Here is a 17,585-nt window from a genome sequence, read left to right on the forward strand (position 1 = left end):
TTCCCTGTAAGCAGCAGCAATGTGACTGACCGCAGGCCAGGTGAGTGGCAGAACCCGTCCTCACTGCACACCGTTAAGGTGAGAGTTGAACTTCCCAGTACACAGCTTCTTGTTTGTAGACACTGCACTACTGTATGACTATACCCAAGGCTGTCTTAAGCAGATGCGGCGCCGGCATGCAAAGAGCCACCTGGAGGCCCGCCCCCCCCCCCAGATTGCCCAGTCCTAGGCACGCAGGAGGGCAGAGCCAGCCGGCCACCTCAGCAACTCGCTGGCTCGGTCTCCCCCGAACTTGTGGTGCAGAGCCGCCCACAGCAGAAGAGCCTGCCGTAGCACTCCAACCGATGGGTGGGCTCTTCCCCAGACTCAACTCCTGGGCCCCGGACTCTCAGCCTGGCACCCCTGAGAGCCTGGTACCCAGGTGCCCCGCACCCCTAGCGTCTAAGACGGCCCTGACTATACCAGCTCTCATCATTTATGAAAGGGCTATGCCAAGGGGGCTGCAGGGCTCCCATAAATGCATGAATAAAATTTGAGTAATTGTGCAGTGTCAGTTTTCAGCTGCAACCTGATGCAAAACAGGTTTGGGTTTCTTAAAAAAAAGAATATCTGCACAAGGATTTAAACAAAGTTATTGAGAGAAATCATTCATACTGCCATATGCCACCTGGAATGTAGAATAGCTTCACAGCCCATGAGATAGATGCATTTCACATCTTGTGCTGGAAGACTAACACCTCAGTCCTTGAAAACATTTACTAGTAAATTCCATTGATATTACTGGAGATTAATCCCCAATGAATGCTATTAGCACCTCTCCAGGAGTTTCTTTACCCCAGTCCTACTTATCTAATGAGGTAGTTGCTGCCTGAGTAATATTTATCATTTCCATAAATTGTTGAGATTTGTCTCCTCTTTCTATAAAACCCCAGCTCTCTCCTGGGACGGTACATTTATATGAGTTGTTTAAACGCAGGTCATCTCCTAGTCAAATGTTTTAAATAAATAGTGCTAAAAGGAATTTAAAATAGTACATCTTATCCCCGAGGGTAATAAACAGCATCATGTGAATTAAAATCGGAAGGCACTCCACTACATTATGCTACTTCCTCAATCAATCTGTCACCATACGATTTCGCTTCCTTGCTCGGCCTCAGCTTTTGAACTCAGAGTGCTTTGTGTGATGTTTTTCACCATGCTGCTTAACACAGTGAGGATAACTCACCTCCAGGTTACAATGTCGATCATTGCTACTGGACCTGAATAGGCAGACTTTCATCGACTATTATTTGTGGCTGGTATTGTGATTACTGTTAGGACTACCGCGTTCTATAGCCGTGGATTTCACTATTCCGCTCAGTTTAAAAGGACAGGTCTTAGAGCTGATTCATACATCCAAACCAAAACTCTCCCAGGAGGAAAGGTTGCCATGTTTGAGACTTTTTAGCTTAGAGAACAAGCAAGTAAGAAGTGACATGACAGAAGTTTATAAAATTACATACGGCATGAAGGAAGTGGGTAGAGAAAAGTTCACCCTCCCTGCCTTCTAGCACCAGAACTCATAGGAAACCAATGAAGCTAAACGTTGGAAAATTCAGGGCAGATAAAAGAAAGTACTTCTTCATGCACCACTTATTTAAACTATGGAACTCACTGCCACAGGAGGCAGGAATGGCCATCTAGGTAAAGGTAAAGGGATCCCTGACCATTAGGTCCAGTCGTGACCGACTCTGGGGTTGCGGTGCTCATCTCGCTTTATTGGCCGAGGGAGCCAGCGTTTGTCCGCAGACAGCTTCTGGGTCATGTTGCCAGCATGACTAAGCCGCTTCTGGCGAACCAGAGCAGCACACGGAAACGCCATTTCCCGCCAGAGTGGGACCTATTTATCTTCCCGCCAGAGTGGTACCTATTTATCTACTTGTACTTTGACGTGCTTTCGAACTGCTAGGTTGGCAGGAGCAGGGACCGAACAACGGGAGCTCATCCCATCACGGGGATTCGAACCACCGACCTTCTGATCGGCAAGTCCTAGGCTCTGTGGTTTAACCCACAGCGCCACCTGCATCCCTATCTAGATGGCTTTTTAAAAGGATTAGACAATTCATGGAGGAGAGAGCCTTCAAAGGCTACTAGCCATGATGGATGTTCTGCCTCCACAGTTGGAGGCAAGGTGAAATTATCTCCCAAGCTTCTCTTGTAGGGAAGTACCATCATGTCACTGCAGCTTGACTAAGAACATTCTAGCATCCCCAGTAAAGGATATTAGATGTCTCTGCAACATATCGACCTTAGATTCCATGCATTTACAGTGTGATGGCGCTGAGAGTTTGCTACATTGAGCAATAAATGATTGCCAGTGTTGGCTCACCCACACAGGTAAACTAAAAAAGATATTTAGGGTGGGTCTGCTGTATCAGAAGCAGTGTGTGAACTGAGGCTGCATTCACACATTATCTCTGCAATGTAGCTGGCCATTATGAAACTCTTGTGACTAAGCTGTACTGTACATTGCATTAGTGACTTGGGGGAAGCCATGGTGTGGATTGTCCAGGCTATGTTGATGCTCCAACCTTGGTTACTTGGAAGCAGCCACATACAGCTTGAGCAACCCCATGATGTAACACCCACATATATTATACCACAGTGTGGAGTGGAGTCATGCAGAAGCAGTTTTATTCTGGTTGGGCTGCATATGAACTCTAGAAACCTCTGCGATGCCACAGATGATTCAATAGCACATTTTCAATTTATGTAGACATGGCCTACGAGATATCCTAAGTCTCATTACTCCCAAGTAAACTTGCACAAGATTGCAGCCTTGAACTGCTAGAAAAGGGTATTGTTAGAGACAGGGCTCTATTTAACACCACCTGCAATTTTAACAGATGGACTCTTTTCTGATTCAGTATCCAAGACTATGGAAAATATCAAGCTTGCTAAATGAATTGTGGGGAAAATCCTCAAAGCTGAGTTTTGGAACTCTATAGATACATCACTGTGCACACTGAAACCCAAATTACTGTGGTGTATCCAATTCATTTTAGTCATGCTGGCCACATGACCCAGAAGCTGTACGCTGGCTCCCTCGGCCAATAAAGCGAGATGAGTGCCGCAACCCCAGAGTTGGCCATGACTGGACCTAATGGTCAGGGGTCCCTTTACCTTTATCCAATTCATGGCAATGTTATAGAACTTTCTTGCACATTCAGTGCACAAAGAACATCAATCAATCTATCTATCAATTTATTGCTTATAGCCAATGCCCATCACAATACAATATGACAATGCATGAAGGAAAACTGAAACATTTGTATGTGCAGCCCTGAAACTCCTGCCTATCCTGAGATCTTCTGGACCAAGGCAATTGAGTTTCAATTTCAATATATTTAATTCTTTTTTAAAAAATGTTCCAGATTTCAAAATGAAATGCACATAGCATTAAAGAGGAATGATTGCTGAAATGTAGAAATCCTGAACTTACACCCTCAAAGCATTGTTTGTCTTGCTAGTTATAAGAAACTGGAGTGTACCAGTGCAAGGAAGCTGCTTCTTCCTCCCTTTTTTATTTCTCCCCATTCTTCCTAGCACTTTTGGGTTCATCCCCTGTGAAAATCTGTCATCAAACGATGACCGAGAAGAAATATGGGTGATTGCACTGCCCCCATAAAAAAAAGCGCTAGACCAGTATCAAGGGACCTTGCTAAGATACTTAGGAGAACATTTTCCATTGAAGTCAACTGACCATCCATCTCCCTTTTTAACTAGTGTCAAGGCTGGTTTACTTGATGATGATTTGATGCCCAGCAATTGCTCCCTCTTGCCCACTGAAAATGAGTGATGACAAGGGAACAGCCGTCAAATAGAACAAGCTGAGATATTGTAGCAGGGAGTGGAGCCGAGCTGAGCCCTGCAAAAAAGGGAAGCACTATTATAAAAAGATGAGGCTCCAAAAATAAAAGAAAGGGGGGGGAGGGCAAGGGGGAAATCTGTTTTATAGTCTGCTTTGCAAGAAATAGATTCTTCCCCCCTAGATTTGTAGGGTATTTTTATCTTGATAAACCCTTCCTATAAAATAAAACAAAACTAGGGGATGTATCACATGAAGCAAGCAGTTCAAGGATTATGTCGAATTCCCCTTTTCTGTTTATCTTGGATGGACACATCTGCACATTTAGCAGTCATTACATGCCGCAGTACATGATGGCAGCTCTATAGGCCATTGGAGTTCACTCCACATTTTCTGAGCACTCTGCTCTTTTAGAGAGAATAATCACTTCTTCTTTTTTTACATTTATATCCCACCTATCTTCTAAGGAGCTTAAGGTGGTGTACACAGTTCTCCCTGAGGTAGATTAGGTTAAGAGACAGTGGTCACCCATTGAGTTTCATGACTGAGCAGGGACTTGAACCCTGGTCTCCCAGGTCCTACCCAAACACTCTAACCACTACACCACACTGGATTTCCATATTTGTGAAAGATGGGCAGTTATTGCATTTTGTGGTCTGTAATGCTCTTTCATTAATGTTCTATACTGTGGAGCTTCCAAAAGCCCATGCAGAAATAAAATTTTATCTCATTATTTCCTGAACACTTGTATTTCCCCATTTGAGGCTAATACCAGCTGTGGGCAACAGCAGTTGCCCTTCCTCTACTGCTAATACTGGATTCAGGAAGCTGAATCCAGCTTAAGCTTGCAGACTTCCCATGGACATCTCATTGGCAGCTGAGAGAACAAAATGTCAGACCCAGAGGGGCTTTGGGCTTGATTCAGCAGGATTCTCCCTACATTATGTAATTCAGGAGGGTGGATAATTTTTAGAGGCCATTTGTAGAGAACTCTAACAGAGACCTGCTTCTCCAAACCACCATGGAACTAAGTGAGAAAATATTTGCAGCCAGGTTCCTTTGCGTGTGGCACAGCCACCATTCATTCAGACTTAGAAAGTGGAGACTATGCAGTTTTTAATTTTAAAAAAATCTTTTGACCCTGAATACCCACACATCCAGCATTAGTTGTCCTATAAATTTATCACCTTGCTTTCTCATGCCATCTTTCCTCTCAGACGCCAATGTGTACAAATACTCAGGTCTACTCTGATTTATGAAAATATTGATATAATACAACATATGTTCCTTCTTGGAATAACTATAGTATTCACTAGCATGGCTGATCTCCAAAAATATCATTGGCTCTTCCAACATTTAAATAAAAAGGCCACAGATTTATATGATCCTAGTCTACAATCTGGATTTTCGTTTTGTTTTAGAAGTCACTTCTAGCTAAGATTAAATGGTCTTTTATTGCACGTGGAACTGCAAAGTGATCTGGAAAAAAAATAATCTTTCCTTTGCGGCATCGCTCCCTGTAAATCAAGCCCATTTTGTACCAATCTAAACCTCTGCCTCCCCTGCTCTGTGATGCAAACCACAGTCTGCTGTTTTTTTTGGTGCCGCTCTTCAACATTTGGGTGATGAAAGGTTGAGAGAGCTCTAAGGATGGATTTTGGCACAGTTTGCTCTCAGCTAAAATTTCACACCCGCTGATTTAAGCCTAACAGTGGTGGAACGTCAGCCAATAGCAAGTGTTTGCCAATGAGGTCAATGCAAGACACCACGGAGGATTAGCAAGCCCTTTTGGTGGAAGATATGGTTTGATTTTTCTGGAAGAACTTATTAAAATGAACTGGCTCCCGTAGACGTAGATGTGATCCGTCATCGAATTAATTTTCAGTTCTCCTCTGTAATGTTAATGAGATATGAAAAGCTGCCTTATTCCTTTCAAAGATATCAGTTGTAGAAACATTAATGACATTGAATCCACTCCAGTGAATGGGAGAGAATGAGTTCACCTACACTATGATTTATAATTGGCTCACTCATGGGACTTGAGCTCTTTGCATGTTGGGAGGGGGAGGGAGGGAAACGAGCTGCTGGAGCTTTTAAATGTGTGCCATTCAGGCTTGCATTGTCATAAAAAGGGTCTCCAGCAATCAGCTTGCATCTAATTAAGGCTCTGCCATTTAGGCTGCAGCACTCGAGCCACTTACTTTGGAGTAGTTCAAGGCTAATACCCTTGACTTCAATGAGATTTAAGGGCACTCTGGAGGAAGCGGTTGGAAAACCGTGGCCTGGATCATCTCAGGCATTGCCACCTTTTTGTTTCCAAAAAGGACTTTAAAGGAACCTGACCTTTCAAAGTTCAAACCACCCAAGGCGCTTAAACAATGGCCAGGCAATCAGGTCTCTCCACCCTGTTCCTTGTACCATGAATGAAGATCTCAGTTTAAAGTCCCTAGCGTCACATTTTGTTGGCCTACAGGTGATCGTTCGACGTCAAAAGAACATCAACAAGAACTCAAAAGAATGTTATGTAAGCGTAACGTCACATAATCACTGGGGTGGGGGTGCAGGGAGACTAAACGAAGCTAATTCAGGGTGTGAGCATTTGTTCTCCGGGAGCTGTTGATCCAAAGAAGGCCAATTTGAAAGGGGACAATAGAAGCTGTAAAGAGACTCAGCTTGGACTCATGGAGCAGCCTGCTTGGGTATTTGTTAGGGAAACTGATCTGGTGGTTTTTTTTGGGGGGGGGGAAGCATCATCTCTTTGCCACACCTTCCATGACATAAATCGCTAAAAAACTTCCTCCTCCACCACCCTGCAAAACCGAAACACGCAAAACGACAACAAACTGCTGGAAAGAGTTGGGGAGACATTTTCAGCGGGGAAAGTAATCTGGGAAGAGTTTGGATTTGATATCCCATTTTATCACTACCCGAAGGAGTCTCAAAGCAGCTAACATTCTCCTTTCCCTTCCTCCCCCACCACAAACACTCTGTGAGGTGAGTGGGGCTGAGAGTATTCAAAGAAGTGTGAGTAGCCCAAGGTCACCCAGCAGCTGCATGTGGAGGAGCGGAGACGTGAACCCGGTTCACCAGATTACGAGTCTACCGCTCTTAACCACTACACCACACTCACTCTCTGTGCCATTGCCACATGGTCCTAGTTATTGATTTAGCATTGCAGTGACTGGCATTGGACTATGGTGACGAGGCTAAGGCTGACATGTAACTTCTTCAACCTTGCACAAAAAGGCACTGCATTATCTGGGCTAACTTCAGGGACCGATGCTGTCGTTCTATTAGTCAAATTTTGTTTGCTTCAGACACGTGGACCATGGATGCCGGGTTCCAACGTTGGTCAAAAGCACCACCCTCTCCTCTTCTGCTCTCAGAGATATTCTGCAACACAAGAAAGCTATTCACTTCAACCAGAATTGACTCACCAGGTGGGCTGGTGCTCCTAAGCTAGATTCCTGGAGGTGGGTCAGTGCTGCTCAGGGGCAGCAGAGAGGGGCACAAGGCTGTGGAGAAGCTGGTTGCAGTACAAACACAACAGCAACAAGAGTATATTTCAATATGTGCAGATGGTTTTTGTCCAAGAAACCCCCATACTGCTATACTCCTCAGGGATTCATGAGCATTCATAGGGGACAGGGGTGACTGCTTGGGTCCTCCTGAATTTTAATTTAAACGAATTAAACACTGGAGGCAAGTCTCCTCTGAAAAACTTTCCCCTGGAAAGCAAGAGTGTATTTTTTTCTCTGCAGTCACCCACAGAATCTGAGCCAGACATGCATACAACAGTTTAGAATAATAAAAAACTTCATTTTATAGCCCAAAGAATTTTCACCCGAAGAAAATAATAGAAATGAGCAACAGACATAAAACTTTAGCCTGTGTAAATTAAATGGTTCTGCTGCATTAACTTCATAAAACCATAATCCTCTCCTCCATAAACTATTACATGCACTGCAACAGATCTGATTTATGGGGTGTAGAATCGATGGGAAAAAATTAATGCTTGAAAAACATATTAGAGACATTATTGAACAGATTTTAATTGAGATTTGATTTCAATGCCCCTTATCCACATGATTAATGGGTTCTAGCCCTTGACTCCAGCAGGCAGAAAAGAGAGTCTTTAATATGACAATTAAGTATCTGTCTTTAGGTTTTATGTAGCGCTCTCCTCAGATCACTTCATCAGTACAGTGTGGCTTTTGTGCAGATTAAATTGAGACTCAATTTTCTCTATTTTCCAGCACTTACTTATGTTTTATGACAAGCACTAAATCAATTTTATACTATTATTGATTTTTTCTTAAATGGACACAAACCATTTCGCCTTTTGCCCTTCCTTTTCGACTCTCCTTCCCCTGGCTTTTTTCACTGTATGCTTGATATACAGCTGGCTAAAGAAATTTCGAGTGTTTCCTGTGTTTTCTACAGGTCATGCCAATTCATTCACTTTTTACAATTCCAGGATTGGTAAACTTAACCTGAAGTTCTCGCAAAACTTGTGTACAGTTGCGGTGGGATAGATCTTGCAGCCCCTGCCCACCGAAAAAGCCACCCATTTTCCTTCCTTCAAAATATGTGTGTGTGTGTGTGTGTGTGTGTGTGTGTACAGATAATGCTTTGACAGTTTCTTTATTCCGGCTTAAATGCAAATATCATCTTTCTAGCAACAGCTAAGATCTCTGGAAAATGCTTGTTCTGTAAGTTTTAGGAGAATAAACAATGGGAAGCCATGTAGGAAGAATTGCATTTCTACAACATTCGAGGGAAAAGGGCATTATCCACAATGAGTAATAAGTCGTCAGAGATATCACAACCATGCTAGTGGCTTGCCATTTAATTAAGAAGCTCCTGGCTCATAAGGAACTTTATCCCGTATGACCTATGGCCAAAATTAACAGTGACCCTGTGGGCCATAAAAGTAGCACACTCTGTAATCAGATCGCTTACTCTCTCCCTCTCCTTCCCTTGTTAAGAGTTATATATATGTGAGGTCATATCACTGGGTGAAAGGATAAATGTAGTTCAGATACAGCAATGGCTGGGGTTTGTGACTGTGAAGGGGGCATAGAGACTATTAGAAGAGACTCGTGCCTTGCCTCCACCCATTTCAAATCTGACTCCATAGAACAGGGGCAACCAATGTGCTGCCCTATAGATATTTTGGATAACAGCTCCCATCATCCCTGACAATTGGCCATGCTAGCTATGGTGAGAGAGAGTTGGGAAGGGCAAAATGTCTGGAGGGCCTCACTTGCCATCCATGCCATAAACAAATTATTTTCAACAAACATAAGGTAGCAATCTGTATTAGGTACTATCATGCAAGATATATGAATGAATACCCCTCAACTGTCCTGGAAAAACTGGGGCATCCTGTTTTTCCTAATGAGAGTGTGGTGGCCATTTTAGCCACAGCAATCTCACCCACCTCCAAAACTGCTTTTTGAGGAGCCGTGATCTCACATGGGCCACTTTACTCACATGGGATTGTGGCCTTGGAAGATGGTGCCCCACTTTTTTGTTGCAACATATTGGAGCGTATGTGAAAGCAAACTTGTCTCAATTGCCAATGCATAAAATATGATGAAGTTCACAGTTCGCAAGGATGCTGACTAATGAAACGTTGTTGTATCATGCATTCATAAACAGCCTGGCTGTGCTTTCTGTGTAGGGTTATCCCCCCACATCTCAGCAAAAATTTGACCAACACTCAGAAAGTACTAGAAAATAAGAAGCAGCTTACATTTTAATAGATGTACGCCCTAAACCAGGGCTCAGCAACCTTTTTCAGCCATGGGCTGGTCCACCGTCCCTCAGACCATGTGGTGGGCTGGACTATATTGTTGTTTTTTGGGGGGGGATGAACAAATTCCTATGGCCCACAAATAACCCAGAGATGCATTTTTAATAAAAGGACACATTCTACTCATGTAAAAACACACTGATTCCCGGACCATCCGTGGGCTGGATTGGGAAGGTGATTGGGCTGTATCCGGCCCCCAGGCCTTAGGTTGCCTACCCCTGCCCTAAACCCTAACCCAAAAACACTAGACAAAAGGTACAAAAGATTAAAGTTAGTACAGTATAGAATTTTTTTGTTTCTTTCATTTTTTTGACAAATTTTAAGAAATTTATTGTGGGTCCTGGACTCTAATCTAGATAACTTTCCTTTCACATCCATAATGGGAACACTGGGGTAGTGTCATCTACCTAGGCCCCATCTGCACCTTACATATAAAGCAGTATTATGCCACCTTATACAGCCATGGCATCCCCACATAGGATACCATGAAAAATGCCATGGCTTCCCCACATAGGATACCATGAAAAATGTCATGGCTCCCTCTTCCCAGGAGACTCTGGGAATCATAGTTCTGTGTGAAGAATAAGGGTCTCCTAACAACTCTCAGAATCCTTAACTAACTGCAGGTTCCCAAGATGCTTTGGGGAAGCCATGACTGTTTAAAGTGGTATGATACTGCTTTAAATGTATAGTTCAGATGGGACCCTATTTTGGCATTCTAAACTGAATGCTGCCAAGAAAAATGGATTCCTCTGGAGATTTGGCGTTATAAGCTCAGGGTGGTATACAAGAAAGGATAAACAACAGAATTATACCAAGGTTTAAAACTAATACAGAACAAAAATATTCCTTAAAAAATAGTAATGAAAACAAAAATTCACACATTGCTGTTCAGGGCAAACAAAACCTGAGGGAAAGAGAAATGTCTTTAGTTGACACCTGAATCACAACAACAAAGAATGCAGATGCAACTCCAGGTCTATCCTGTGTTATGCCCTCAGGAGCAAAATTTCTTTCTAAAGGTTCTGTGGGTGGGTGTTTGTGAAACAAGTATTAAAAAAAAGCCACTCCTGAGAACATGCAAGGCTAAGGTATACTCTGCCATTGACAGCCTGCCTGGACATCTGGGTGTGTGGTCTCCTTGCCATTTCCAGTAACACTGTATTTTGGGGAAATAAAGATGGTGCTTGCAGCTGACTGGAGCAGGCCGCCGAAACAGTGGTCCCCACCTGCAGGCATCACAAGCAGCATTCTTCCTAGCATTTGTCAAACCACATCATGCAGAGGCACACACTTCATCATCATCATCATCATCACTTTTAATTTGTATACCGCCTTTCTATCTTACAATACTCAAGGCTGTTTACAAGCTGAAGAAACAAAGAATGTGCACCTTATAACAATCTAATGCAATACAAAAAATGTGAGAATAAAACAGCTTTAAAATAAGCAATATACATCAAATAAAGTAACATTCAACAATCATTAGAATAGTATAGAATAATTTTGTTGTTGTTTAGTCATTTAGTTGTGTCCAACTCTTCGTGACTCCATGGACCAGAGCACACCAGACACTCCTGTCTTCCACTGCCTCCCGTAGTTTGGTCAAACTCATGTTAGTAGCTTCGAGAACACTGTCCAACCATCTCATCCTCTGCCATCCCCTTCTCCTTGTACCCTCATTTTTCCCCAGCATCAGGGTCTTTTCCAGGGAATCTTCTCTTCTCATGAGGTGGCCAAAGTATTGGAGTCTCAGCTTCAGGATCTGTCCTTCCAGTGAGCACTCAGGGCTGATTTCCTTAAGAATGGATAGGTTTGATCTTCTTGCAGTCCATGGGACTCTCAAGAGTCTCCTCCAGCACCATAATTCAAAAGCATCAATTCTTAGGCAATCGGCCTTCTTTATGGTCCAGCTCTCACTTCCCGCTTCCATACATCACTAAGAATAATAATATTCTTAGAATAATAATATCAGCATATAAAAATTAAACAGAAACCCACTCTTAACAATTACAATATACAATTTCGAAACTACAATAAATAAAACAACGGCAAGCCACATTGCATAAAATAATACAATACAAACTGAGAAGCAGAGACTGGAGGGTGGGGCAAGGCAGGTGGAAGAAGGCCTTGCCTGATGGAATCTCTCCCCTCATACTTGAGAATAGATACTTCGTTGTCCCAATCCTAAGAGTGCATCTCAGTGCATAGGTGCCGGCTTCCACAAAATTCCCCATGAAGGGGCTGGGCAGTCACAAATTTCAGCATCAGGGCCATATACTCAGCATCGCACCCATGACCCCAGGCACCCACAGTCATGGGGTAAGCTAGCACTCCTGTCTCAGTAGGATTTGTTTGACATAAGAACATAGCTTCTATATGACTAACTTGCAGCACATCCTGTGGGACAAGAAGATGTGTGGCCTTTAAGGGCCAGTGAGAGGGGCTAAATTTGTGGGGATCAGTCAGGGGGTGGGACTTGTGGATTTCCTCTATAATTTGAGCACTGAAAAAAATTGTGAAATAATTACCACCACTATGAGTAACCATCACTAGAGCTGCTCAAAGGGTCATACTATACAGAAATCTGATAACAGGTTATATCTAAAGTCAGCAACATTCAGGTGGTGAGCTGTATGGAAGCGATTCAATTTCAAGGTGTAAAATGCTTGTATAGAAGACAGGACCCTTTAAACACATACCTTTTAAAGTAATAAATCAACTATAAATTTCCTATACACATAAAGGTCAAATTACCAGAATGGTTTGACCCATTGAAAGAGTGAAACCTGTTAAAAAATAAATGTGCTTTATATGAAATGGAACTACAGAGAGAAGCAAATCTCTTTAGTTTATATCTATGAAAAGAATAATCCGCTTGTTCATCCAGGTAGCTGGCATTGCAAATTTCAAGTTGAATTCAGTCAATCATTTGAGCACCAAGAGATGATAGGCTTTGTTTCAAGGTTAGTGGATTTTCAAAGAGGCCCTTGAAAGGAGGATAATACAATCAAAGCCAAACTACTCACAACACTTTTCCTTGGCATAATTTTAGCAGACACAGCCTTACCGCAAACAAGGGATCTTTGTGTCTGGTCTATGTGGAGAAGATTGTGGGTTCTCTGAAATGAATTACATGCTTAATCTAAAATCTCACCAATTGAGATCAACAAATAGGCTTAGCACCTCTCCCACATTGCCCCTCTTCTTCTTCTTCTTTTTAATCAGGTTCACTTCACACTGTTTCAGCAGATTAGCCATAGGGAGAATGTATGCTTCTGTATGTAAAATCTTCCTATGAAGCTAGCCATCTGTTTGAAGGAAGAGACAAGAAGATATGCCCTTCTTGATCATTTAACCAAATAAATATATCAGCAGCAGACCCATGTGACATTGCTGAGAGTCGATAGGACAGGTTTTCCTGTGGAAGACAGCGGGAGATAGAGGAAGAATAGCAGTTGCAGATTGGCAGAACTTTTCATTGGAGTGTGCTGTTAGAAAGGTGAAGAAAGAGCTTTCTCTCTCTCTCTCTCTCTCTCTCTATATATATATATATATGTAAACTGCACTGTGATCCTTGAACGAAGGGCAGCATATAAAATAATAAATAAAATAATAAATAAATGTGACCCTTTCTAAAAAGAAAACAAGCAGGCAACCGCCTTATTTTTCCTGTTTGAGATAGTTGCATAGCAGCCACAAAATGTATTGTGTCCTGACAGACAAATAAAGAGGCAGACACATAAGCTGGGGTTGAACTGGGCCATTTTTATTTAAAACGTAAATTAAAATCAGCAGAGGGGGGTGACTATGGGGCTGGAAGTAGCTTAACTGTATAACTATAGCCATTGGGCAAGCTGCCCTTGCCTAAGGAATTAGGGCAAATGTATTCTGAGCAAAGCCTGCTTACTATTTCCAATATTTAAATAAATTATCTCTCTCTGTTTCTCTCTCACAACACACACGCACACTTATTTTAGAAGAGTGGACACTGTACTTTGTGGATGAATAAGTACGGTGAGGGTCGTACTAGTCTCTTTTGTGCCTATTTTGCCATTTTAGCATTTTATTTTAAGGGTTCAATAAGCTTTACATAACTTGTGGGCATGGGGTGGGGAGTCATTCCAGAAAGGGAAATGCTTATGTACATAGACCTACTTTGCATATTTTGGTGGAGAAGCAGGCTAGTCATTTAATAAGCAAACCAATAAATGAATAGTTAAGAAAATCTCGATTCGTTGAACAGGCTCCTCCTCATTTAACTTTGCCTTGGGCTCCCAGAAATGTCTGGATGTCTCTGTTAGGCTACAACAGTGGTAAGGGAACTCTTTGGGGAGGATGGTTGGGGGGGGGGGCTACACAAAGTGGTCTCACTAGAGCTCAGTCAGACCAGTGCTTATAGAGCGAGGAAGGTGGCAAAAGTGGCTGATCCTTTTCCTTCCAGAAAACAATCTGTTACTCCTTTGGTTAAACTGCTTTTTTGTGTTGAGAAGTCACCAAATATGGGGGAGGAGGGGGGTGGGAATGACATTTATTGAGGTCGAGAAAGTGCCACAATGAAAAGCCCTCTTGGTGCCTTGGAGCAAACCGACACAATGCCATTCCCAACCTTACATTCCCCCAGCCTCTGTGTTTTCCTCTCAAATGGCTGTGGTGAAACACCTTAACTCAGCTCTGGTGGAGGGGGGAGGGAAGGGACCACCTTCAAAATGCAGCTGGAATTGGAAGCTGTCTGCCTCAGCCGTTAGAAATATGTGGAGAAATTACCTACCATTCCCTGTAGAGACATCCAGCTACCATCCCAGCCCAGCTTTTCAGTTCGGTGATAATATGCTCCTATCAGTTTTAATAGCCCCATGCTGGATTCAGGAGGTATTATGGATTGTACAGCAAGCATATTGTCATTAAATTAAATTTTCAGAACATTCCCCAGCTCATCACAAATACCACAGAGAGTAATCATAATCGGTTCTCAACACATGTGTAATTGCCTTCAGCTGGCGTTTTTTACAGTTGACATTGTTCAGCAGTGATAAGGTGATTGGTGATTTGAATACACAGCTTGTTTCATAGCTGCCGTAATTGAAATATGGTATGTGTGAATGGAAGATTACATTAAGACCTAGGATAATCACCTGACATGAGAGTAATTGAGTCTACAATCTGCCACTGAGTCTCTCAGGGAGGGCTGAAATGAAAAGAAGCCATTAGTAGATTATACCACTGCTGGCTCTGCTTTGTGTTGGAGTGCCAGGCTGGCATTCCAGAACTGCAGGCTATATGTGTATGCTGTCTAGGGCACCATAAATGAAAGGAACAAGAAAAGGGGAGGGGAGAGAGAGAGAGAGAGAAAGAAAAAAAGGGGAGGGGAGGAAACAAAACTCTTTTAAAAGGGGGGAAAGTTGCACTTTTTTCTTCTCAGGGGAAAACACATCACTGGTATTAATGCTCCACATCCTATATGTAAAATAAAATTTTTGAAAGATTGCCCAGAAATTCCGCTTTCCTTTTATTTTTGTCTCTGCAACTATTATTATTGTTATTGTTATTATTAGAATTAGAATTGTTGTAAAAGTTATCTCCTTTCGATTGTTCTTGGATGAAACAAAATCCCAAGGAATATTTTTGCAGCGGGGTGGGGGGCAGGATAAGCGACAACTGGTTCGCCTCAATATGGCGAAAGTTGCCATCACTGGTGGGGGAAATCCACTTGCCATCCTGGCCTTGTGAATTGATTGGCTGCATTCAGAGCCTTGCCCATAGAAGACTGGGAAGCTTCAAAGATCGTGCCTGCCAAAGTCATGCTGGTCTGTGTTCTAAATGCACATTGAACCGTTCATGAAACAAGGGTTGCGTAATAGGCACAAAGTTTCTCTTAAAAACCACTCTTCAGGGGGCAAAGCTGTTGTGTGAATCTAACCAAGATGACCTCATCTTGAAGTAACCAAATCAACAGCCCAAATTATTTCTGAATATTTTTTTTAAAAAAAATCAATCAGGCACCCACACTTTATTTTTCAGTAGAATATTTTTTGTAGCAAATGGTACTATTTTATGAAGGGAATACCTAGCCCTACATTCTGATTTTCACCTTCCCCCTTTACTTTACTACAAAGTGGTCAAGGAACTTGAGCCCTAAATGGGGGGAAATCGAAGTGGGGTGATGAAGGATGTGGGATGGTCAGGCCAGAGTCATTTATGTCCACCTGAAAAGTTGGTTAAAGGTCAGCTTGAAAAGTACCGTAGTGCACTTTGAGCACTAGAGAGAACACATATATCCTGGCTTCTAAATATTCAGCACTTATAGGTCACAAAATTCTAGAAAAGAAAAAGAGTTGCGAGCTCTGCGGAGATATATAATGCAGAGCATTAAGAAAGGAATTATCATTCTGTTTCTTATTACCTGCCTCATGGTCCACTCTAACTGCCTTCGAGTTTCACTCAGAGAACTATGAAGATTAATTTCAGAACTGGAATGTGTGCAGTTTGATGCAGTTTGCTTGAAACTTGTAGGTTACTGATGCACATCAGCACACATATGCAGATTGATGAAGAGGGGCAAATCATAATCTTTATAGAGTTAGGCAATACAACAATAATTGGTTTTTGCACTGTGGTTTAAACAATGTGAATGCTATCATGAAATACTGCATCCCGATTCCTTTCGGTTCTGTGTTTTAATGGAGAATTAAAAATGGAAAAGCTGTGAATCACTTATTAGTTTTGCTTTGCAAACATATGCATGTACCGTACTTTGAAACCTCAAAATTTAGGGACAATTCAGATGGGAAATTTGTCACTAGCCATAGCCCTAAAGGGCTACTGTCTAGAGTGTTGGATGGTTTGAAAAGATGGCAGGGTATTTATATAGCTGCTGCTTCAAAAAATATCACTGAGCCAATGATAATCCAGTTATGATAATGGCACTCAGTCAATTAAGCTTAGCACACAGAGGGGCTACTTATGGATGTTAGATGATTCAGCCTCTTACATGTGAAATATCGAGCAAGGGTAGCATTAGTTCATAATGCACAAAACAATTACTAAGGCGTTTTTATGCTATCATTCACCCACAGATAACAACCCTTTAATTCATTTCAACCTTGATTTTTTTTTCCCGATTAAGGGTTTCATCAGAGGCTTAAAAGAAGATAAAAACAACAGCAACTTTGTTTTAAAAACAAACAAACAAATAAAATCCCTGATTTAACCCCAGGATAAATAAACGGGGAGGGGGGGGACATGTGGCCCTCCAGAGGTTGCTAACTACAGCTACCACCATCCTGCTGGCTGGAACTAACAGAAGTTCTGCATACTCACAGGTTCTGCATACCTGTTAAGCTGTTAAGCCTAACCCCACTCACCTGAGCATAAGTCCCATTGAATTCAATAGGACTTTCTTCTGAGTATACACGGTGGGAATTGTACTGTTAAATAGGTAACAGGGGTGCCTTTAGGTCAAGAAACACACCAATATATTTCATAAAGAAAACACATGAACACCAGAAGTTCATTGGAATACCCACTGATTTTTGAATGAGCTTGATATTTATGAGATTTCATGGAGAGTGCTCAGTAAAAGAAGCTCATCCATTTCTGACCGCTCCCCGCCCCGGTAATGTAATGTTGGCACTGCACCTTCATGCTGGTGGTTCAACTATAGTATGCTCCTGGCATTTGTATGTCCCAGCACAAGCCCTTCTGGAAGTGACTGGGAATTTCTATTGTCCCACGCTTGCTACCAAGCAACTTACCAGGGAATAAGAGAAAATTATACATCCGCATGGGCTCCCTGTACCAATAGGATGTCATGTCAAGCTGGAAACCTATGCAGGGACACAAAATGAGGAGGGGATGCTGTGGGTTGGATGGTGAAGCACCCTTGGGCAGCTGGTTCCCCACACTGATTTAAATTAA

This window comes from Podarcis erhardii (genome assembly GCF_964252035.2).
Source record: "Podarcis erhardii genome assembly, chromosome: 8".
Lineage (NCBI taxonomy): Eukaryota > Metazoa > Chordata > Lepidosauria > Squamata > Lacertidae > Podarcis > Podarcis erhardii.